The sequence below is a fragment of the Periplaneta americana genome, chromosome 1 (assembly GCF_040183065.1).
Source record: "Periplaneta americana isolate PAMFEO1 chromosome 1, P.americana_PAMFEO1_priV1, whole genome shotgun sequence".
Classification (NCBI taxonomy): domain Eukaryota; kingdom Metazoa; phylum Arthropoda; class Insecta; order Blattodea; family Blattidae; genus Periplaneta; species Periplaneta americana.
In genome coordinates this window covers 7,953,956-7,979,331 of record NC_091117.1, presented here as the reverse complement: position 1 = coordinate 7,979,331, position 25,376 = coordinate 7,953,956, and the positions used below count along the sequence as shown (strand labels likewise).

General features: G+C 36.8%; 1 protein-coding gene across 1 annotated transcript in view; it reads right to left on the bottom strand.

Moving 5' to 3' along the window:
- The window catches only part of LOC138703851 (serine-rich adhesin for platelets-like), a 1,430,840-nt gene that overhangs the window by 1,077,915 nt on the left and 327,549 nt on the right, over positions 1 to 25,376 (bottom strand). The window lies entirely within an intron of this gene.

Below are 25,376 nucleotides of genomic sequence, written 5' to 3'. Positions count from 1 at the left end.
TGTTATTTATGGAAGGCACAAACATTATCTGTCTTCATAACTTCCGCCCCTCGGGACGACAATAAATCTTGACTACCAAGAGCGTACTAACTGCAGGAGTAGGCATTTAAAAATGCGAGGTACGTATAGTCTAGCCCGCTACGCAGCGCTAACGGAGAAGTTGCCGACAAACGAGGCGTAGTTCAACAAACGAATTTCAGGATAACATGGCGTTATACACCGATATAGACATGTGTATTATAGTAACAATGTCAACAAAGACAATCTACAGGTGGAATACATTTCTACGAATATGCAGTTAGCTATTGCACAATACATTATATGTGTATTTTTATTTTAATAGTTTATTTAGTTATACTCTATCAACTATTAGGTTACTTAGCGTTTCTTGGGACGAACTGTCGTGGGAGAAATATATTTCCTGAGACAAATTTTACTGCCGTGTGACAATGTGTTTTTTGGGACGAATTGTCGTGGGACAAATGTGATTCTCTGGACGAATATTATTGTCGTGTTACAAATGTTTCTTGGGACGAATTTTATTGTCGTGTGACAATTGGTGTATCTTGAGACGAATTGTCGTATGACAAATGTTTCTTGGGACGAATTTTATTGTCGTGTGGAAAATATGTTTCTTGAAATGAATTGTCGTGTGACAAATGTGTTTCTTGGGACGAATTTTATTGTCGTGTGGAAAATATGTTTCTTGAGATGAATTGTCGCGTGACTAATGTTTCTTGGGACGAATTTTATTGTCGTGTGGAAAATATGTTTCTTGAGATGAATTGTCGTGTGACAAATGTGTTTCTTGGGACGAATTTTATTGTCGTGTGGCAAATGCGTTTCTTGAGACGAATTGTCGTGTGACAAATGTGTTTCTTGAGACTAATTTTATTGTCGTGTGACAAATGTTTCTTGGGACGAATTTTATTGTCGTGTGACAAATGTCTTTCTTGAGACGAATTGTATTGTCGTGTGGAAAATGTGTTTCTTGAGACGAATTGTGTGGCAAATGCGTTTCTTGAGACTAATTTTATTGTCGTGCGACAAATGTTTCTTGGGACGAATTTTATTGTCGTGTGACAAATGTCTTTCTTGAGACGAATTTTATTGTCGTGTGGAAAATGTGTTTCTTGAGACGAATTTTATTGTCGTGTGGAAAATGTGTTTCTTGAGACGAATTGTGTGGCAAATGCGTTTCTTGAGACTAATTTTATTGTCGTGTGACAAATGTTTCTTGGGACGAATTTTATTGTCGTGTGACAAATGTCTTTCTTGAGACGAATTTTATTGTCGTGTGGAAAATGTGTTTCTTGAGACGAATTGTGTGGCAAATGTGTTTCTTGAGACTAATTTTATTGTCGTGTGGCAAATGTGTTTCTTGAGACTAATTTTATTGTCGTGTGACAAATGCGTTTCTTGAGACGTTGGGACGAACTGTCGTGGGACAAATATATTTCCTGAGACGAATTGTATTGTCGTGTGGCAAATGTGTTTCTTGGGACAAATTGTTTCTTTGGACGAATTTTATTGTTGTGTGGCAAATGTTTCTTGTGGCGAATTGCCGTGGGACAAATGTTTCTTGCGAACATTTTCGTAGTATGAATTTATCGGTACGGATTGTCAGAATACCCTTAAAATGTGACTCCTGAAAAGACAAAGAGAGTTAGAAGGAGAAGAAGAAGAATAATTTTCGGTCTGTACAGTATAATTAGATAATAAACGCAGATGCATCAACCAATCCCGCAGTTCAGGAATATGAAGGATACGATCATTGGTGTGTTTTCAATGGCCCAAAATATAGTTCATCTTGAGATAACGAGATAGTTTTCGGCGGCATGAGGTCGAGAATTCGCCACAGATTACCTGACGTTCGACTTACAGTTGGTAAATCTCAAAAAATCCCACGGGACAAGCGGGAATCGAACCAGCGCCCGAACAGCAATCAAAGGCTTTACCGCGTTAGCTTGTTGGATAGAATTTACGTAAAGATTAATTTGGTCCTACAGAATATAAATGTTATGGTAACAATGGTTATTAGAGGAGAAAAACTCGCTCCGTCACCGGGGATTGAACCCGGGTTCTTGGTTCTACGTACCAAGTAATCTATCCACAAAGAGAAAAGCACTGGAGAAGAGGTTTCGATCCGATGCTGTGGATTGAACTTCGGCGTAGCTCAGCGGTTAGAGCACTCAGTACGTAGAACCTAGGACCCGGGATCGATTCCCGACGCCGGAGCGAATTTTTCTCCTCTAATAATCATATTTGGATAGAAGCAAATTGAATGTTTACATTTCAATTCAGTGTGTATTCTGCTTCATTTAGAGAGCTATGACGAATCCACAGGACCGTAACTGGATAAAAACAATCATCTTTTGACTGCATAAAATTGAAGCTATATTAATATTAGTGATTAGTGAGGAGCGGATTCCTATCTAATTAAATATTCTTTTTCCGTGTGATAAAACACAATTAACAAAGTTAAAAATTCCGAACATGAAGTTTCAAGTTTAAAACTCGAATTTTATTTCACATAAAAACACATATTTTCACAAAAAATTAGGTGAATACATATTTTCAGGAAATCTATTATAAACACATAAAGCTTGGACATTTTTACTTAAATATTTTTTTTTACAAGAACTTTTAAATATTTTAAAAGTAAATCAATTATATCACTCAGAAGTACGTTATCTTTTTTAAAAATTCTTGGTTGCTTCGTGTTTCTAAGCGCTGTGTGGTGTATCCGTGATACATTTTCGTAATAGCATCGCCTCAAGTTCTGAGAACTGCTAGGCAGCATATCAGTGTTATTATTAGAGAATAAATTAACATGGACAAGGAGGAGAGATCTTGCAACACATAATTAGGAATGTTTATTGTTGCTGAAGATGATTTCATTCCACGCTTTGTTTGTGAAACACAACAGATAAGAGCTGGGTGTGAACATTATTTAATTCAAACAAATATCTGCTTCTCGCTCATGTCTATCAAGTAAGGCAATATATCTTGTTGTGATTCCCTGTTATCGGGTTTCGTCAATCGATATCCTTCAAGATATACTGAAAGATGGTTGTTTAAAAAACGATTTAGCTTTCCTATTAGCAAATCTAAGCTTTTTGTGTGACACCATAAAAAACTCGAAAGATCCAAAAACCTGTTGTCTGAAACAGGTAGGTGCGTGCCGTGGAAATTAAATTAGACTCGCTACCAGGTTCAGAAGCACAATTACTAAGGGACAAATTCCAGAATGTGTTTGGGAAAAACAGTGGGTATAAAAAAATGTGTAAAGTTGCTCAAGTATTGGAGGGTGTGCCTGTAGGTGAAATTGACGGTGTTTGTGTTTGTGACATTCCTCTCTTTAATTATGCACGTCTGACGTTCTGTGATGTGGAAAGACCGTTTTCACAGTATAAGTCATTGTTCATAGATAATCGGCATGCATTTGTGAGAATTTGGAAATTATACAGAGTGATTTATATAGAACTGACACATTTCTTTCTTTAATTATTCCGTTGGAAATCCATTCAATGACCCAATTTTAGCACCAAATTAAGCAGAATGTTCTGGAGTTTCGATTCCTTGTCACTAGAGGCGCAGATGTTTATGTTTTATTCCTATTGTTGGCAGCCTAAAGCCATATAGGGTTACGGTTGTTCATCAGCTACAGGAACCAGATAAGGATAAAAGATTGAATTATTGTCGTTGGTTTCAGACGTTCATTGTGCAAAATCCTGCCATATTGTCCATCACATGGTTCACAGATGAAGCATGATTCCATATATCCGGTTATGTGAACTCACAGAACTCACGCCATTGGGCCATCGAAAATCCACATGTCATCCATGAAGCACCTATGCACCCGGTTAAAATCGGAGTTTGGTGCGCAATATCCGTACAAAGAATAGTGGGACCAATTTTTTTTAACCAGACTGTGAACACTGCAGAGTACCGACTGATTTTCATGGAGTTTGTTGAGCAACTGGACGATGTAGAGCTGAGTCAAGGATATTTTCAGCAAGATGGCGCTACATGCCATACATCAAATGAATCCATGGAACTAATTGCAAGTTTCTTTGACGACCGAATAATTTCCAGGAACCTGTGGCCACCGAGATCTCCGGATTTGACAATGCCGGACTTCTTTCTATGGGGTTACTTAAAAGACAGGGTTTACGCCACACGTCCCCAGACATTGGACGATCTGAAGCACAACATCACACAGGAGATTCAAGCTATTGACAACAGAGTCCTCCAACGAGTGGCCAGTAACATGGAACCACGTGTTGAGTTGTGCCTTATGCATGATGGAGGACATTTTCAACATTTGCTATAGAGGTAAATAATCTCCCAAAATTCCTCTACATTTTAGGTATAATAAGTTGTCGCTAGCACAATTCGTTTTGAAACAATTAATGAAAGAAATGTGTCAGTTCTATATAAATCACTCTGTATTTGTTGTTCACTGCAATTCTCGGCTAACTACTAGCACTCAAGTGTGGTTGATGAGTGCCTAGTAACATTTTTTTTTTCAAGGTAAGTAAGGTATTTTTGTCATTTTTTTAAATATTTCTTTATTTTTAGCAAATATTTTCGTACTTTTTAAGACATAAAAATAAATATACATAATTTTTAGCACATAAAAATCAGCTCCCTAGTGATTAGTAAGACACTGATGAAGATGAAACAACTCCAAAATAGGCTACATGTAATAATGGCAGATATAAGAGTCGTGATGTATCACTCTTGCAGGGAGCCTTGTAGTCCGATGATGTGAACAAGAAGAATACGGGGATAATTGCAGGGCGCCATTATCTACCCATCACAGTCCGTCCGCTTATGCTTCTTCGGCTGCAATTTGCGCAGCGCTAATTCAATGTAAATTACGGACTGCTCCTAAACCACCGCGTCATTCCATCAGAGGCGAGAAAGGGCTACGCACAGAAAACCCTCCACTAAAAGCACATACCATCACCGTGAAGGAAATGGACAGCGGTCTTCTGTACCGTCATCGCCTGCATTACACGGTAATCGAAATAATGACAGTATAGTTCAGACAATGATGACTCTAATTATAATCGTAGAGGTGATAATTATCTTAGTGGTGACGTTGCTGATTTTAGGCGTGTAATGTCTGTGTTTGAGATACAAGAGAGAAAAATTTTTAACCTTTTAACATGAAAGGTATGGGCTAGTCTAACTTCACGAGTGTTACCATGGAAACAGAAGTGTAATGTGAATGTCTTGCCTCGTGGTTTTCATAGCGGTCCGTCTCACTCCATTATCTATTTAATTTGCCTCGAGGTTTTCCACGCTTTCTGAAGACTTGGTATAGGGGAGACTGTTGTACCTTTAGCATAGTGTACCTTTGAACATTTTTTGTTTTTAATTTTTGCTGCTACCTAGAGGACTCAAAATGAAGTAGACTGTAGAGAAAGCCGCTGAGTAGCTCTGGTCGTAGTTTCAGTTTGATTTATTGCAAAGTGTGAGTTCCGTGGAGAAAAGAAGTTTTTTAGTACCAAAAGTAAACATTTCGTTCATTGATGTATGTTTTCTAACACAAAACCAGATTGCATTTGTTAATATCTTTCAAGTACGGTGTGTTCCCTATCATCTGGTGAGTAATAACATATTTTAATTTCCATGATTTATTTGACTCTCTAGTTTTCGGAGCCATATTTGTTTAAACGTGCACCCTCTTGTACCTTTGAACACAAAACATGTTGTACCATGGAACATGTTCCAAATTACACGATACTATCGGTTTTTGTTTTTCTTTTATTTTAAGGTAATGTCACGAAGTAAGTCTGGAGTTAAGAGGTCCCCAATTGATTCGGATGTCTTGAAGAAAGCTGTTGAATCAGTTATTGCTCCTCCAGGAAATAAAATCTCAATCAGAGAAGCCTGCTCTGGTTTATGATGGCAAATACATTTTAAATATGATTGTCAGTTTTTACAGCTATATTCCCTCCTATATTCCATGTGTTCCAACTTACAAGAGGGTATGTTCCAAGGTACATGATCCTGTTGTACCTTCGAACACATTACATATCCCTTCATTTTATTTTTTCCATCATTAATAGAGCTGTAAAACAGGAAAATACATACAGGAAGTTGTAAAGGAATCTTAAATAATTATTTCAAGTATTTTTTCATTTAAAAATTTCATTTCCCAAAATTAAAAAAAAATAAAATGTGAAAAGTGTTTAAAGGTACAACATCCTCCCCTACACCATCGGGAACGACCTGAGATGCGACAAGGATCTACTTCCTATTCGAATCTCGGGACCAGGACACATCCCCAGTTTATCTTACGGCACATTCAATCAAATACCTTACTATAATAATACCGGACAGCTAGCAGTTTTACGTGCGAACGACGATGGTGCTGCTACCTACCTGCCGGGATGGAGATACTCGCGAAACAAGCTGTAATCAACTGCAATGTATATTGTTGCTGGGCTAGTTAATTTGTTAAAGTTTTATGAATTAGTACTAGTGTTAAAATGTCAGGTTGTATATGAGCTGTTTATAATATTGTGACAATTGCAGCATTACAAATTGCTCCAAATCGTACTTTCGATTTCCCACAGTTCATAAAACGTAAGTAAACAACATTCTTTAGTAGGCCTAATTCCTTCGTCTTTGTGTTGATAGAAAAATACAAATTACCTATTTATTTAGACCTAATAAATAAATAGAAGTTAAAATGTATTGGATTTTAAGGTTTTATCAAATTAAGTTTTATTGTTGTCCACATGCCTTTACAAGCATCAGATTACTATCAATTTTATCTTTGCAGTTGTCAGCAATGCGTATATAAAACATTACTGTAAATTCATTCCTAATATCAGATTGATTTTGTCTCGGTAAACCAAAAAAATATATGTAACAATTAATTACGGAAAGTAATATGAAGTATGCAATATTTCTGGTAATATGCAGCTTTGATATAAGATAATAATTTTACATTAAATACTCAACATTTCTTAAGTGTTTCATATATAATTCCACATTAGTAACTCACGTTTTAAACAATAATCCGAATCTCGCTATGTTAATATTTGTATATGTGGACGTAATTCCATCCCTCTGCGCTAGATGTCAGGTCCGCGACTTTTCGCACTCAAGCGAATGCTGATAGTATACAGCTGTCCGGTATTATTATAGTAAGTAAGGTATATGATTCAACGGGTTATTATACCAGGACTCCTGAATACACACCGAAGATCGTATCCTTCAATCCCATACAGTTCTAAAGTCCGGGATTGATTAACAGACCTGAGTTTATTATACTCTACAGACAATGGGGAAGTTCAGCAATACCTTCGAGCTCTTCGACACGCCATCTCAAAGAATATTTTATAAAATTAAATAGTAAGAAAATGTAAACATACACAGGCCTACATGTGAATATGCTAGTTTATATCTCTAGATAAACTTGTATAGAATAAATGGGAGGTTGCAAAAACAGCATTATAGAGAGTGGTCCAAAGAAAAGGGAAATTTTCAATAGTGAAATGAAACTTTAGATATAATATTAAATTAACTTCTATTACATTAAAATACAACTATTGACCAGATATTTTGTATTCGACAGATAATGTAGAGAAAATGGGAGTATAAGAGTACAGTGTATCAGTTATTCATAGATTTCAAAAAGGCGTATGACTCGGTTAAGAGAGAAGTTTTATATGATATTCTTATTGAATTTGGTATTCCCAAGAAACTAGTTCGATTAATTAAAATGTGTCTCAGTGAAACTTACAGCAGAGTCCGAATAGGTCAGTTTCTGTCAGATGCGTTTCCAATTCACTGTGGGCTAAAGCAAGGAGATGCACTATCACCTTTACTTTTTAACTTTGCTCTAGAGTATGCCATTAGGAAAGTTCAGGATAACAGAGAGGGTTTGGAATTGAACGGGTTACATCAGCTGCTTGTCTATGCGGATGACGTGAATATGTTAGGAGAAAATCCACAAACGATTAGGGAAAACATAGGAATTTTACTGGAAGCAAGTAAATTGATCGGTTTGGAAGTAAATCCGGAAAAGACAAGGTATATGATTATGTCCCGTGACGAGAATATTGTACGAAATGGAAATATAAAAATTGGAAATTTATCCTTTGAAGAGGTGGAGAAGTTCGAATATCTGGGAACAACAGTAACAAATATTAATGATACCCGGGAGGAAATTAAAAACAGAATAAATATGGGAAATGCCTGTTATTATTCGGTTGAGAAGCTTTTATCATCCAGTCTACTGTCGAAAAATCTGGAAGTCACAATTTATAAAACAGTTATATTACCGGTTGTTCTGTATGGTTGTGAAACTTGGACTCTCACTTTGAGAGATGAACAGAGATTAAGGGCGTTTGAGAATAAGGTGCTTAGGGAAATATTTGGGGCTAAGAGGGATGAAGTTACAGGAGAATGGAGAAAGTTACACAACGCAGAACTGCACGCATTGTATTCTTCGCCTGACATAATTAGGAACATTAAATCCAGACGTTTGAGATGGGCAGGGCATGTAGCACGTATGGGCGAATCCAGAAATGCATATAGAGTGTTAGTTGGGAGACCGGAGGGAAAAAGACCTTTGGGGATGCCGAGACGTAGATGGGAGGATAATATTAAAATGGATTTGAGGGAGGTGGGATATGATGGTGGAGGCTGGATTAATCTTGCTCAGGATAGGGACCAATGGCGGGCTTATGTGAGGGCGGCAATGAAACTCTGGGTTCCTTAAAAGCCAGTAAGTAAGTATATATCATGGCATTAGCTAAAGAAATGCAAAACATTCTTCCGTGACATCGTCTTCTCTTCAAACTTACACAGATTTTAAGAGATAAAATTTCGTGACCTAAGTGGTTAATTATTTCCACGCCAAATTTACAAACTTCGTAATGGAATGAACATTTTCTTTCCCAGGAAATTAAAGAAATTAAATACAGAAATGAATAGACGCGCTTTTTACGGCGAAAGAAATATGAAGAGCGCTCTTAGTGATTAACTGACTCTTCGTACAGCTTCAAGCTGCTCCTTCCCACAACAGACCGGTGAAAAATTATTCCACACTAAGAGTTTTAATTAAATTGCAGATTGAGTTCCTACTGTAACTCAAGCCAGTCTCCGGAAACAATTCTGCAAGTCAAAAGCGGAAAGAACTGTCGGCTGGTGGGAGTCAACCTTTGGGAAGGAAGAATAACAAAATAAGCTCTAAGAAACCATCTCAATGTTTATAGAATGTAGCTGTCACATCTGAGAAATGCAAATTAAAGTTTAACTGACACAGAAAAAAAAACACAAACAAACATTACATTAAATTACATACACTACAAATATTTCTTCCCTTAGTAAGAATAATGTTTTAAGTAAAAAACTGAAAGAGCTCTTTCATTGAATCCCTATTACTATTACTTACTGGCTTTTAAGGAACCCGCAGGTTCATTGCCGCCCTCACATAAGCCCGCCATCGGTCCCCATCCTGAGCAAGATTAATTCAGTCTCTATCATCAAATCCCACCTCCCACAATTCCATTTTAATATTATCCTCCCATCTACGTCTCGGCCTCCCAAAAGGTCTTTTTCTCTCCGATCTCCCAACTAACACTCTATATGCATTTCTGGACTCGCCCATATGTGCTACATGCCCTGCCCATCTCAAACGTCTGCATTTTATGTTCCTAATTATGTCAGGTGAAGAAAACAATGCGTGCAGTTCTGTGTTGTGTAACTTTTTCCATTCTCCTGTAACTTCATCCTTCTTAGCCAGAAATATTATCCTAAGCACCTTATTCTCAAACACCCTTAACCTATGTTCCTCTCTCAAAGTGAGAGTCCAAGTTTCACAGCCATACAGAACAACCGGTAATATAACTGTTTTATAAATTCTAACGTTCAGATTTTGTGACAGCAGACTGGATGATAAAAGCTTCTCAACCGAATAATAACAGGAATTTCCCATATTTATTCTGTGTTTAATTTCCTCCCGAGTGTCATTTATATTTGTTACTGTTGCTCCCAGTCATTTGAATTTTTCCACTTCTTCAAAAGATAAATTTCCAATTTTTATATTTCCATTTCGTACAATATTCTCGTCACGAGACATAATCATATACTTTGTCTTTTCGGGATTTACTTCTAAACCTATCTCTTTACTTGCTTCAACTAAAATTTCCGTGATTTCCCTAATCGTTTGTGGATTTTCTCCTAACATATTCACGTCATCCGCATAGACAAGCAGCTGATGTAACGCGTTCAATTCCAAACCCTCTCTGTTATCCAGGACTTTGCTAATGGCATACTGTAGAGCAAAGTTAAAAAGTAAAGGTGATAGTGCATCTCCTTGCTTTAGCCCACAGTGAATTGGAAACGCATCTGACAGAAACTGGCCTATACGGACTCTGCTGTACGTTTCACTGAGACACATTTTATTTAATCGAACTAGTTTCTTGCAAATACCAAATTCAACAAGAATATCATATAAAACTTCTCTCTTAACCGAGTCATATGCCTTTTTGAAATCTACATTGAATCCCTATAATTACGTCAAACGTTTATGTTGTTCGTGATTGTTATTGTGAGCATGGTTGGGATTGTAAGGATGTTTGGGATTTGAAATAAAAGTTTGATATTTCTTTTCATTTCTGTCTTCATACTCCCCGCATTTAATTTAACAAGGCGGAGCCTTCTCGTTAACTACTTCATAATCGCTTCCTCATTCCAGGAGGCCTAGTCTGCAGACAACAATGCAATTGATAGTCGAAACGATTCACACATCAATATGATGCCAATGAGTTGTTTGAAATTGTAATGAATAATAATGTATCATTACAGAGAATTGGATTGATTTGGAAATTAATACCACAGTTAAGTACTTCATAATTAGATTGTTAAATTGACAATTTCTGTCTTTATACTCCCCGTCCTTATTGAAATTTATTTCCAATACTTTTCGATTGCTAGTAAAATATACGTTCTGGGAATAATAAGTTAATTAAGTAGTAAAATATCGCTACAATCGAGAAGTATTGGTAATAAATTTGAACAAGGAACAAAAAAAGTTTCCTTCCCAGGCAGGATTCGAACCACGAAAGTCTTAGTTACCAGTCTATCGTGCTCTGGAGTGAACAAGGCTCTGAAATCAGCTACAAGAGTCGATACGGTTTTTTTGCCACTCCTGTAGTACATCTAATTAAAAAAAAAAACTAAGCGAAATACACTATCACATTCAAAACGTTCTCGCACTTCCATCCAGGTAAAAAGTTGGTGATCCACCGACGTTTCGAGGATGTTCCCAGAAGACGAGAAAGATCAACATCCTGTACTATAACAGTCTCTACAATTTCTTTTGTTTTCTTCCAAAATATACGGATCTGTGATGATTTGCGAAATGAAGCCACACCATACGGTGACTTTTAATTCATGTAGATCTTGGTATCTATGGAAATGCAAAGAGTAACAAATAAAAGATCCTGCTGTTTGCCAACACATGTCTATTATTGTGTAATCTTGGGAAAAAGAGAACCAATATAATATATACAAAAATAAAAGTCTTAACAAAAGAGGATAATAATAGTAAAGAAAGCTTTTAACAGAAAAAAGAGCATCTTCTGCGGACCTCTGGAAAAAAGAACTAAGGAAGAGACTAGTGAAATGCTTTATGTGGACTGTGGAACTATGTGGGGAAGAAACATGAACATTTCGACGACTTGAAAAGAAATAGCTGTAAGCATTTGAAATGTAGATATGGAGAAGAATGGAGCGTGTGAAATGGACAGACAGAATAAGAAACGAAGCTGTGTTGGAAAGAGTGGGTGGAGGAAAAATAATACTGAAACTGATCAGGAAGAGGAAAAGGAATTGGCTGGGTCACTGGCTGAGAAGAAACTGCCTACTGAAGGATGCACTGGAAGGAATGGTGAACGGGAGAAGAGTTCGGGGCAGAAGAAGATATCAGATGATAGACGACATTAAGATATATGGATCATACGCGGAGACTAAGAGGAAGGCAGAAAATAGGAAAGATTGGAGAATGCTGGGTTTGCAGTGAAAGACCTGCCCTTGGGTAAAAAACAATGAATGAATGTACCATGTACTAGAAAAGGCATTTTTTTGTACAATGATCCTTATGTGTAAATATCCTCAAATGTTTAAAATTGCCGTTATATTTACAAGTAAGTTATGCAAATTGGCAAAAACAAAAAAAAAAACAATTTTATTGAAGATGTTGTGGTTCTTATCTCAAATAGGTACTCGCAGTATGTAATAAAATTCAGAGAAATAATCAGAATGAGGTAATACGTCGTAAACGATCAATTTCCTCTTTACCCTACCGTAAATTTGTTGACCTTTACACTCCACTGAATACCTTACACGCGTAGGTGTAACTTGATGTGTTTACGATGGGAAATTTTCTGCAGCATCCTATTTACAAGGTAATTTAGAATCTTGTCTGTGAAATTGGCGAACAGTTGATAATGTGGTAAATTATTACTTGGTGTTTTACAGCTGGTTGCTAGGGTACAAAAACAAGAGACTTCTACGACCTGCAAGTAAAGCAATAGGGTTAGGATCGTGTGTAGGGGGCCTTGATGATTTAGGTGGCCCGTAACACAGCACCACGAGGTTTGTGTACGGTCTATGCTCCGTCCCACACGTGTGTACGTGTATGTGTGTGTGACTGGTTGTAACAGGAACACGTCCCACGTGTTCGTTGCCGGTCCCTTTCCATTTCTGATTAATGTAATTGCACAACGGATATCTATACGATGTTTTTTCTCTCCTAAAATGAAATATATCCGTGGATGTAACTTGTAGAAAAATATGTTTTAAATTATTGTAACTGGTCGAGAAGATTAGAAACGTTTGTGATTCATGTAAGAACGTAGATAATTAATTCTAAACTAGCCGTACCCGTGCGCTCCGCTGCACCCGTTAGAAATAAATATAAAGTAATTACATAATTAAAATAGGACGTTTGATCCAGGGAACATTCGTGTTTGATAGAAGAATAAATCGTTTATTATGTTATTTATGTAATTTAAATTGTATTTTAAAAATTAAAATGCGATCATTTTGATCCAGAGACCACTCATTTGGTCATAAAAATTATTTTAGAAAATACAGGAAACGAATGTACAGAATAGCCTATCAAGTTTTCTGTGCATAAGAAGCTATTTTAATCTTACCTGTCCTCGATTCACTCAGAAGTTACTGTAATAACATTATAGCATTATGTCCATCTAGAGAAACTACACTTTCCAATGGTGAATTAATAATTAATTATACAAATCGGTTAATTTAGCTTCAGATATTACTTCATATACAAACACAGAAACATTATCTGTAGGCTATGTTTCATAGATATCGATTGTTGTTGTCCAAGGTCCCTTATAGATGAAGTCATTTGTTTTTTATTTCGTTACACCGCCTTAGATGGCGTTGTTATTGTAATTTTGAAACTCATTTATCTCATTAAATATCAGTCCTATCAAAATTTTGCATAGAATAAAACTTATCGGAAATTATTTTTAAACAAACTTTTGCCATGTAATATTTTTCATGAGAATTAATGATAAGGGAGATATTTCGATTTATTTAATTCAAGCCCCCTTATAACTCCCCTTTTAAATAAAATATTTTGAATGCCATACAGTCTAAATTCTAAGTTACAACGAACTTAATTTATATTCCAATTTGCATATAAATCGGTTCAGCCATTATCGCGTGAAAAGGTAACAAACATCCAGACAGACAGACAGACAGACAGACATACATACATACATACATACATACATACATACATACATACATACATACATACATACATACAAACAAAAATTTCAAAAGAGTGAATTTCGGTTTCAGAGCGGTTAATTATATATGTTAGGACCAATTATTTTTGGAAAATCGAAAATTACCAGAAAAATTTCGGCTACAGATTCATTATTAGTATAGATTATCTACCCAAAATGACAGTATATTTTAAGCGCTACTTATTACTCCTATGTTGTAACCCTGCCTTCAGATCTCTTCTATTTTACAACACTCTTCTCCTATGATATGGACTTGGCCTACATTAAATGTAGTAATGTAAGATGGTGTTTTCTCGACGGTCCGCAATCACAGCATGACGTTTAAAGTTCATTCACCCAAAACGTTCTACTAGTTGACGATCTTTTCGGCTTTTTTCTTGCAAAATTTACTCGAATCCCTATAGTGGGACAGTGTGAACGAAGTGAGACAAGTAGCCTATAGGCTAAGAGCTGACATAAAGTTTAAGATGATGAGAATTCCCATAAATATTGTTATTGTTATTTATACATCTGTGTATAAGTAATGTCAAGTTTACATTAATTTTTTACAGTTACCCATGTATTGTGCACGTGTCTGTTTTTTATCCATATCTAAGCACAACTGAATAACATTATTTTCAAAAAATATATATTTCACCTCCTTATAGATTCATGACAATCGAAGTCCAATGATGTCAGTATTATTTTCGTTTCATCAAATCTTTCATTTTTTTTTTCCTATTACTCTGGGTGGAATATAGGGGTTATGTGCTAAAAGAAAGTGGATAAAAATATAGTCTGATCCGTTTGGGCATGGAAATATTAATTTCTTGCTTGTTATATTATGACTAAAACATGGGAGTTTCCATATATAACAATCAACAATGCATAATCTGAAAGGACAAATGAAAATCGTAGATGATTAAAATGGCTACTACAAATCAACAGCGGGCACAATGTGTTCTTTGGTATGCTAAGTTTGAGAGTGTTAAAAGAGTTCAAAGGGAATTTCGGCATGAGTATGGTGTGCGTAATGTACCTGAATACGATTCCATAATGTTGTGGTATCGAACATTTGTAGAAACAGGTTCTATGTTAAAAAAAATGCAGGAGGTCGCAGGCGAAACCCAGTAAGAGAAGCAGCTATCTCTTGGCTTGGTCCCCAAACTCCCCAGATCTAACCCCTCCTGACTTCTTCGTGTGGGGTTTTGTTAAAGACATTGTCTATTCACAGAAACCCAGGAACATTGACATCTGAGATTAAAAATTACTCAAGCTTTTCAACAAATCACCCCTCTTATGTTACAACGGATATGGGCTGAATTGCATCACCGTTATGAGTTGTGCAGGGTGCGCAATTGGGGGTAATTTTGAGCTCTGAGGAATCCCATCTTTCAGTGTTGTATGTACAAAGTTTCAACAAATAAAGTTCAGTAGTCAATGTTTTACGGCGTTTTTATTTTATCCATACCCAAACGGATCACCCTGTAGTATAAAAACATGATCTCCAAACAGTACTCTATCTCAACGTATATTCCTTAATATTAGCGAAAAAAAATTTGAAGATCAAGAGGTCAACAATTTTTAGATGCGAAATTCAGAAGGCCATGAATAAGAAATTGAGCTTCAAACCGATACAAGAATGCCCAAGGCCTGCAGCATTATATGAAAGTTACTGCAATAAGAATTCTATACGAGATCTACAGTAAGACAAAAAAAATAATAACTTGATGTGTAATGTATCTTTGTTTGTGTCTTATTTGATTGTCTTCTTGCGTACATCTCTTGCACACATTTGTTATTTCTCAGTTAATTACATTCCGCAGGAAGAATTAATTTCCTAAAAGTTCCTCGGCAGGGCTACAACGAACTCCGCCAGAAGGTCGTCCAGCCTGGAGCGCCACGCTGCGTCTTTCACATTACTCCTTACGTCCGACAATAAATCACGCAGCCTTACTCCCGCGCTAGGAGTGCCGCGGCCTTATGATGTAAGGTCCCGAACATCATTCCTTCATTCACATCAGCTTATTGTACAGATTTACATATTAAATTCCGCACATGTTACAAGTTAATTACACACGAGTTTTTGTGGCACCACCGTACAACAATTAATAACGCACCATACGAGAGTTATAATAATCAATTACAGACGACTGCATCAGTCATAGGGATGGGAAAAATTGTTCCTAGCCACCGGTGTGGTCTAGAGATTAGCGTGTGGGATCCTGGGTTCCAATCTAACTTGCACAGAATACCTGAATGAGATTCTCTGACATCAGATGATAAGATGACATCTGAATCATTGACTAAGGCGCTTGTCTGCCGATCCGGGCGTGGGTTCGATTCCCGCTTGGGCTGATTACCTGGTTAGGTTTTTTCCGAGGTTTTCCCCAACCGTTAGGGCGAATACTTCAGAAATGGAAGTAGACGAGATAGAGCAAGTAAACGAAGTGGAGGAAGTATACGAGGAAGAGGAAGTAAACGGGAAAGAGGTAGTAAACAAAGAGGAATTAGAGAAATGGACGTACACGAGAAAAAGGAAGTAGACGAAGTAGAGAAAGTATACGAGAAAGAGGTAGTAAAGTAAGGATAGTACTACCTACTAGAAATGGAAGTAGACAACAAAGAGGAATTAGAGAAATAGATGTAGATGAGAAAGAGGAAGTAGACGAAGTAGAGAAAGTATACGAGGAAGAGGTAGTAAACTAAGGATAGTACTACCTACTAGAAATGGAAGTAGACAACAAAGAGGAATTAGGGAAATGGATGTAGATGAGAAATAGGAAGTAGGCGAAGTAGAGAAAGTATACGAGAAAGAGGTAGTAAAGTAAGGATAGTACTACTTACTAGAAATGGAAGTAGACAACAAAGAGGAATTAGAGAAATAGATGTAGATGAGAAATAGGAAGTAGGCGAAGTAGAGAAAGTATACGAGGAAGAGGTAGTAAAGCAAGGATAGTACTACCTACTAGAAATGGAAGTAGACAACAAAGAGGAATTAGAGAAATGGATGTAGATGAGAAATAGGAAGTAGGCGAAGTAGAGAAAGTATACGAGAAAGAGGTAGTAAAGTAAGGATAGTACTACCTACTAGAAATGGAAGTAGACAACAAAGAGGAATTAGAGAAATAGATGTAGATGAGAAATAGGAAGTAGGCGAAGTAGAGAAAGTATACGAGGAAGAGGTAGTAAAGCAAGGATAGTACTACCTACTAGAAATGGAAGTAGACAACAAAGAGGAATTAGAGAAATGGATGTAGATGAGAAATAGGAAGTAGGCGAAGTAGAGAAAGTATACGAGAAAGAGGTAGTAAAGTAAGGATAGTACTACCTACTAGAAATGGAAGTAGACAACAAAGAGGAATTAGAGAAATGGATGTAGATGAGAAATAGGAAGTAGGCGAAGTAGAGAAAGTATACGAGAAAGAGGTAGTAAAGTAAGGATAGTACTACCTACTAGAAATGGAAGTAGACAACAAAGAGGAATTAGAGAAATGGATGTAGATGAGAAATAGGAAGTAGGCGAAGTAGAGAAAGTATACGAGAAAGAGGTAGTAAACTAAGGATAGTACTACCTACTAGAAATGGAAGTAGACAACAAAGAGGAATTAGAGAAATGGATGTAGATGAGAAATAGGAAGTAGGCGAAGTAGAGAAAGTATACGAGAAAGAGGTAGTAAAGTAAGGATAGTACTACCTACTAGAAATGGAAGTAGACAACAAAGAGGAATTAGAGAAATGGATGTAGATGAGAAATAGGAAGTAGACGAAGTAGAGAAAGTATACGAGAAAGAGGTAGTAAAGTAAGGATAGTACTACCTACTAGAAATGGAAGTAGACAACAAAGAGGAATTAGAGAAATGGATGTAGATGAGAAATAGGAAGTAGGCGAAGTAGAGAAAGTATACGAGAAAGAGGTAGTAAAGTAAGGATAGTACTACCTACTAGAAATGGAAGTAGACAACAAAGAGGAATTAGAGAAATGGATGTAGATGAGAAATAGGAAGTAGGCGAAGTAGAGAAAGTATACGAGAAAGAGGTAGTAAAGTAAGGATAGTACTACCTACTAGAAATGGAAGTAGACAACAAAGAGGAATTAGAGAAATGGATGTAGATGAGAAATAGGAAGTAGGCGAAGTAGAGAAAGTATACGAGAAAGAGGTAGTAAAGTAAGGATAGTACTACCTACTAGAAATGGAAGTAGACAACAAAGAGGAATTAGAGAAATGGATATAGATGAGAAATAGGAAGTAGGCGAAGTAGAGAAAGTATACGAGAAAGAGGTAGTAAAGTAAGGATAGTACTACTTACTAGAAATGGAAGTAGACAACAAAGAGGAATTAGAGAAATAGATGTAGATGAGAAATAGGAAGTAGGCGAAGTAGAGAAAGTATACGAGGAAGAGGTAGTAAAGCAAGGATAGTACTACCTACTAGAAATGGAAGTAGACAACAAAGAGGAATTAGAGAAATGGATGTAGATGAGAAATAGGAAGTAGGCGAAGTAGAGAAAGTATACGAGGAAGAGGTAGTAAAGCAAGGATAGTACTACCTACTAGAAATGGAAGTAGACAACAAAGAGGAATTAGAGAAATGGATGTAGATGAGAAATAGGAAGTAGGCGAAGTAGAGAAAGTATACGAGAAAGAGGTAGTAAAGTAAGGATAGTACTACCTACTACAAATGGAAGTAGACAACAAAGAGGAATTAGAGAAATGGATGTAGATGAGAAATAGGAAGTAGGCGAAGTAGAGAAAGTATACGAGAAAGAGGTAGTAAAGTAAGGATAGTACTACCTACTAGAAATGGAAGTAGACAACAAAGAGGAATTAGAGAAATGGATGTAGATGAGAAATAGGAAGTAGGCGAAGTAGAGAAAGTATACGAGAAAGAGGTAGTAAACTAAGGATAGTACTACCTACTAGAAATGGAAGTAGACAACAAAGAGGAATTAGAGAAATGGATGTAGATGAGAAATAGGAAGTAGGCGAAGTAGAGAAAGTATACGAGAAAGAGGTAGTAAAGTAAGGATAGTACTAGCTACTAGAAATGGAAGTAGACAACAAAGAGGAATTAGAGAAATGGATGTAGATGAGAAATAGGAAGTAGACGAAGTAGAGAAAGTATACGAGAAAGAGGTAGTAAAGTAAGGATAGTACTACCTACTAGAAATGGAAGTAGACAACAAAGAGGAATTAGAGAAATGGATGTAGATGAGAAATAGGAAGTAGGCGAAGTAGAGAAAGTATACGAGAAAGAGGTAGTAAAGTAAGGATAGTACTACCTACTAGAAATGGAAGTAGACAACAAAGAGGAATTAGAGAAATGGATGTAGATGAGAAATAGGAAGTAGGCGAAGTAGAGAAAGTATACGAGAAAGAGGTAGTAAAGTAAGGATAGTACTACCTACTAGAAATGGAAGTAGACAACAAAGAGGAATTAGAGAAATGGATGTAGATGAGAAATAGGAAGTAGGCGAAGTAGAGAAAGTATACGAGAAAGAGGTAGTAAAGTAAGGATAGTACTACCTACTAGAAATGGAAGTAGACAACAAAGAGGAATTAGAGAAATGGATGTAGATGAGAAATAGGAAGTAGACGAAGTAGAGAAAGTATACGAGAAAGAGGTAGTAAAGTAAGGATAGTACTACCTACTAGAAATGGAAGTAGACAACAAAGAGGAATTAGAGAAATGGATGTAGATGAGAAATAGGAAGTAGACGAAGTAGAGAAAGTATACGAGAAAGAGGTAGTAAAGTAAGGATAGTACTACCTACTAGAAATGGAAGTAGACAATAAAGAGGAATTAGAGAAATGGATGTAGATGAGAAATAGGAAGTAGACGAAGTAGAGAAAGTATACGAGAAAGAGGTAGTAAAGTAAGGATAGTACTAGCTACTAGAAATGGAAGTAGACAACAAAGAGGAATTAGAGAAATGGATGTAGATGAGAAATAGGAAGTAGACGAAGTAGAGAAAGTATACGAGAAAGAGGTAGTAAAGTAAGGATAGTACTACCTACTAGAAATTGAAGTAGACAACAAAGAGGAATTAGAGAAATGGATGTAGATGAGAAATAGGAAGTAGACGAAGTAGAGAAAGTATACGAGAAAGAGGTAGTAAAGTAAGGATAGTACTACCTACTAGAAATGGAAGTAGACAACAAAGAGGAATTAGAGAAATGGATGTAGATGAGAAATAGGAAGTAGACGAAGTAGAGAAAGTATACGAGAAAGAGGTAGTAAAGTAAGGATAGTACTACCTACTAGAAATGGAAGTAGACAACAAAGAGGAATTAGAGAAATGGATGTAGATGAGAAATAGGAAGTAGACGAAGTAGAGAAAGTATACGAGAAAGAGGTAGTAAAGTAAGGATAGTACTACCTACTAGAAATGGAAGTAGACAACAAAGAGGAATTAGAGAAATGGATGTAGATGAGAAATAGGAAGTAGACGAAGTAGAGAAAGTATACGAGAAAGAGGTAGTAAAGTAAGGATAGTACTACCTACTAGAAATGGAAGTAGACAACAAAGAGGAATTAGAGAAATGGATGTAGATGAGAAATAGGAAGTAGACGAAGTAGAGAAAGTATACGAGAAAGAGGTAGTAAACTAAGGATAGTACCACCTACTAGAAATGGAAGTAGACAACAAAGAGGAATTAGAGAAATGGATATAGATGAGAAAGAGGAATTAGAGAAATGGAAGTAGACAAGAAAAAGGAATTATAGAAATGGAAGTAGATGAGAAAGAGGAAGAAGACGAAGTAGAGGAAGTATACGAGGAAGAGGAAGTAGACGACAAAGAAGGTGAGGAAGTGGAAATACACGAAGATGAGGAACACACGAGGAAAATGAAGTATACGAAGTGGTCGAGGAAGCACAAGAGAAAAATGTAGTAGACATGGTACAGGAAGCAGATGAAGAGGAAGCAGACAAGGAAGAAGAAGTAGAGGAGGATGCTCTGTAGAAACTCAGGCGTTAGCGCGTATACTTGCTGATTCGCTGAGCTCGGGCGTGGGTTCAATTCCCTCTTCGGCTAATTTCTTGGTTGGGATATTTCCGAGATTTTCCCCAAATGTAAGGTGAATGTCAGGTAATCTATGGCGAATCCTCGGCCTCAGATCGCCATACACCATCTCGCTGTCATCAATTCAATCGACGCTAAATAAATAAGAACGAGTAGCAAATGCATCAGGAATCTTCGACACGAACGATTTCAATGTTCGTTGTGAATCTCTGGGAACACAACTAGACATAATTCACACCTATTTAAACCTCTGGCTTTAAGAAAATATTATAAACATTAGTAATAATATATTTGTTCTGGCAATGCAAGGTTTTCATTTCATCTTACAATGTGTAGGAGAGACTAAAGTTATAGCGAACGAAAGTCACTTACTGCACGCTACTGAATTCACTCGGACGCTAAATAATCCTGCAGTTGATGCAGTGTCATTAAATAATCGAATTTGAAAAAGAGAGAGAAAACAGGAATTGCACTGCAGCCATTTCCAATCGCCTGACACATATTGTACACAACAAACGTGAGGTTGGTGCAGCACACTTCCCCCCCCCCCCATGCAGACTGGGGCGATGACCAGGTTCGAGCTGAAGGCTCTATTAACGCATCATTAATTGAGACTCTGTTTATGGGCAGGCTGTAAAATAACTATAAACTGTGATGCATTGCTCCTACATCAAGTTTCAAGGCGTCATAAACTATGGATCCAGGTTAATTGTACCTCTGAGAGAAAACTTGGCAACACTGTTAATGAGTCCAATGCAATTAGCGGATATTGGAATAATTTTTTTCCGTTACATCACTATTTACTTATAAATGGCTTTTAGAGAACCCGGACGTTCATTGCCGCCCTCACATAAGCCCGCCATTGGTCCCTATCCTGAGCAAGATTAATCCAGTCTCTATCATCATATCCCACCTCCCTCAAATCCATTTTAATATTATCCTTCGATCTACGTCTCGGCCTCCCCAAAGGTCTTTTTCCCTCTGGCCTCCCAACCAACGCTATATATGCATTTCTGGATTCGCCCATACGTGCTACATGCCCTGCCCATCTCAAACATCTGGATTTAATGTTCCTAATTATGTCAGGTGAAGAATACAATGCGAGCAGTTCTGTGTTGTGTAACTTTCTCCATTCTCCTGTAACTTCATCCCTCTTAGCCCCAAATATTTTCCTATGCACCTTATTCTCAAACATCCTTAACCTCTGCTCCTCTTTCAAAGTGAGAGTCCAAGTTTCACAACCATACAGAACAACCGGTAATATAACTGTTTTATAAATTCTAACTTTCAGGTTTTTTTTACAGCAGACTAGATGACAAAAGCTTCTCAACCGAATAATAACAGACATATCCCATATTTATTCTGTGTTTAATTTTCTCTCGAGTGTCATTTATATTTGTTACTGTTGCTGCAAGATAATTTGAATTTTTCCACCTTTTCAAAGCATAAATTTCCAATTTATATATTTCCATTTCGTACTACTATTCTATGCACTGATAACAGTGTGTGAACGCAACTTTACGCAGTATCGTAGAAAAAAAAAAATTTTTTTTCTTACCACTTCAACAATAATGTGAAAAAAAGTAAATAGCAAGTTTGTTTCAGATGGTGTAATATAAGTGGAGCAAATGTTAGACGTACATTTTGATTTTTGTAAGAGAAATGAAGATTTTTTTTCAAAATACGATGCAATAAATTTACAAAAAAAAAACAATAACAATTCATACAACTTTGTACCAAATGAGATGAAATTTTGTACATAAACTATTTATATCCCACATGATAGAATATCTAGAATTTTTAAAAAATCTATTTCAATTGGTTAAGAAAATTAAATTTTCACCTAAAAATACTTTTAATTTTGGCACACTAATATATAAACAAATGAATAAACTACAAGAAAATAAAACGCGACAGAATTATCCTAAGGATTAAGGTAAATAAATGTAACTCGAAACAACTGAGCAACGGAAAGAAACAGAAGAAAGGAGAAAGTGAACGAAAAAAAAAATGAAGACGAGCTGTAGTCACCTTGGAAACATTCCTGCTTGCATAACTGAATCCAGAGCAGATTTTAACGAGCGCGGAGACTTGATTTAAAAGTATAAACCTGTGGAGAACTTTCTGACATAGAGCGCTGGCAAAAGGAAGTATTTTAATTCAATAAATATTTATAATGTTGCGTGTTCAAAATATATTAGGGCACCTTGTGTAGAGCCACGGAGAGAACTTTACGACCAGCTAGGCATCAGCTGGAAATGCTAGGATCGTAAAATGTTTCGTCGTATAACATAGCCAGTCGGTAGTTTTGCCTTGAGTAAGTCATCCAACAGAGTCCTGGAATGAGCGGCTCAATTTAACTTAGCCTATAGGCTACTAAATTTTAAAAATATTACAAAGGAAATCACTTCCTCACAGGGGCGTACGCAAGTAGGGGGGGGCGGTTACTGGGTTTGAATCCCCACTCCTTGAAATTTAAAAAAAATTACATATTTACATTTGAATATTTTTTTAAAATCCACAATCGTTTTTTCTTCTATAATTTTTCACTATCAGAGTAACAAAATCTACACCTCCCTCAAATTCATTTTAATATTATCCTCCCATTTACGTCTCAGCCTCCCCAAAGGACTTTGGCCCTCAGGTCTCCCAACTAACACACTATATGCATTTCTGGATTATCTATACGTGCTACATGCCCTGCCCATCTCAAACGTCTGGATTTAATGTTGCTAATTATGTCAGGTGAAGAATACAATGCGTGCAGATATGTGTTGTGTAACTTTCTCCATTCTCCTGTAACTTCATCCCTCTTAGCCCCAAATATTTTCCTAAGCATCTTATTCTCAAACAACCTTAACCTCTGTTCCTCTCTCAAAGTGAGAGTCCAAGTTTCACAACCATACAGAACAACTGGTAATATAAGTGCTTTACAAATTCTAACTTTCAGATTTTTTGAGAACTTCATAAATTCTAAATTACAGATTTTCTGAGAAATGACTGGATGACAATTATTAAATAAAATATATTGCATTATAATACACAATGTCCCGCCGTGGCGTCGTGGTCTAAGGCATCCTGCCTAGGACTCGCGTTACGGAATGCGAGCTGGTTCGAGTCCTCATGGGGGAAGAAATTTTCTCATGATATTCGGCCAGTGTATGGGAGCGGTGCTCACCCGGCATCGTGATGCACTTGGGGAGCTACGGTAGGTACCGAAATCCGGTTGAGAAAGCCAGCTATAACGGCTGGAAGGATCATCGTGCTACATACACGATATCTCCATTTTGGTTGGATGATCGTCCACCTCTGCTTCGGCATGTGAACGTCAGGTCAACAGCCTACTGGTCGGTCTAGGCCCTTCGAGGGCTGTGGGGCCACCACGGATTATTATTATTACTATTATTATTATTATTATTATTATTATTATTATTATTATTATTATTATTATTATTATTTACATGACTTCGCGGTTAAATTATTCTGTGCGAGATCGTGCGTATTTGCTTGGTTTCCGCACAAAACCAATCCGCAGAAAGTCTAAAATTCCACATTCAGTATTCCCAACCTAACACACATAACAATTTCCCTCTTCTTACCGCTTAAGTGACATATTGATTTTACTGCTTTAGGCTTTTAACATATTATTTTTAGAGACGTTCAATATAGTAATAATTATAAATTGGAAACTTACCACTGCAATTTCACATAAATTGCACTGTTAATTATTGATCTTAAATATTTGCAAAAATTAAGTAAAGTCTACAACTCCACTAAAGTTACTGCATTCGTGATGCAAGTAACATTAAGGAAGCCGTGAAAAAATCAACAAGATTCCAGACTCATCATAGACCGGGGGGGGGGGGAAGACAAACGTATATCACGGCAGAAAACATTTTAAAGCAAAAATGTTGAAGATAGATATTTTTGTTTTGCAAATTTGCCGTCATTGAACAGAAACCAAGATGGAGATTTCATTGCAACTAATTAGAAATTCCTCTTTCAGGTATGTAATAAACGATCTTCGCACAAAATAATGTACGATACACGAGCGGTATGTTTTCTTTCAATTCTCGGAAATTAAAAAAGCTCAACTACGTTTCGCTTTTTCAAACTTTTCCTCGAACATGAAAACTTCAACATACCGCTCTTGTAACGCATATTACTATTGCCTTTAAAATCTTACATCATTCAGTAAATAATACTCCTTAAGAGGCCTACGTCCAGGAAAAACCAATCAGTTTCAGACACATGCAGTTGGCTAGCATCCCAAGATCTGTAGCAACAAATTCTTTGTCGCCGTACCTGTTCTCGAAGATAACCCTGAGGAAACCATGGCAACGTACCAACACAGCTAGAGACCAATATCACGAGCTTAAACACAGACGCTGCATAGACAGACACAAGCAATTAATCGAAGGAGAGTTGGCGCAATGTGTTTACACACACGTCCTATAGGAACTGTCCAAACGATTGGTAAAAGTTTGGAGCGAGTCAGTGACCTGGAATGAAGCTCACTGGGATACAAAACACAATTTTCTTGTTGAGCGC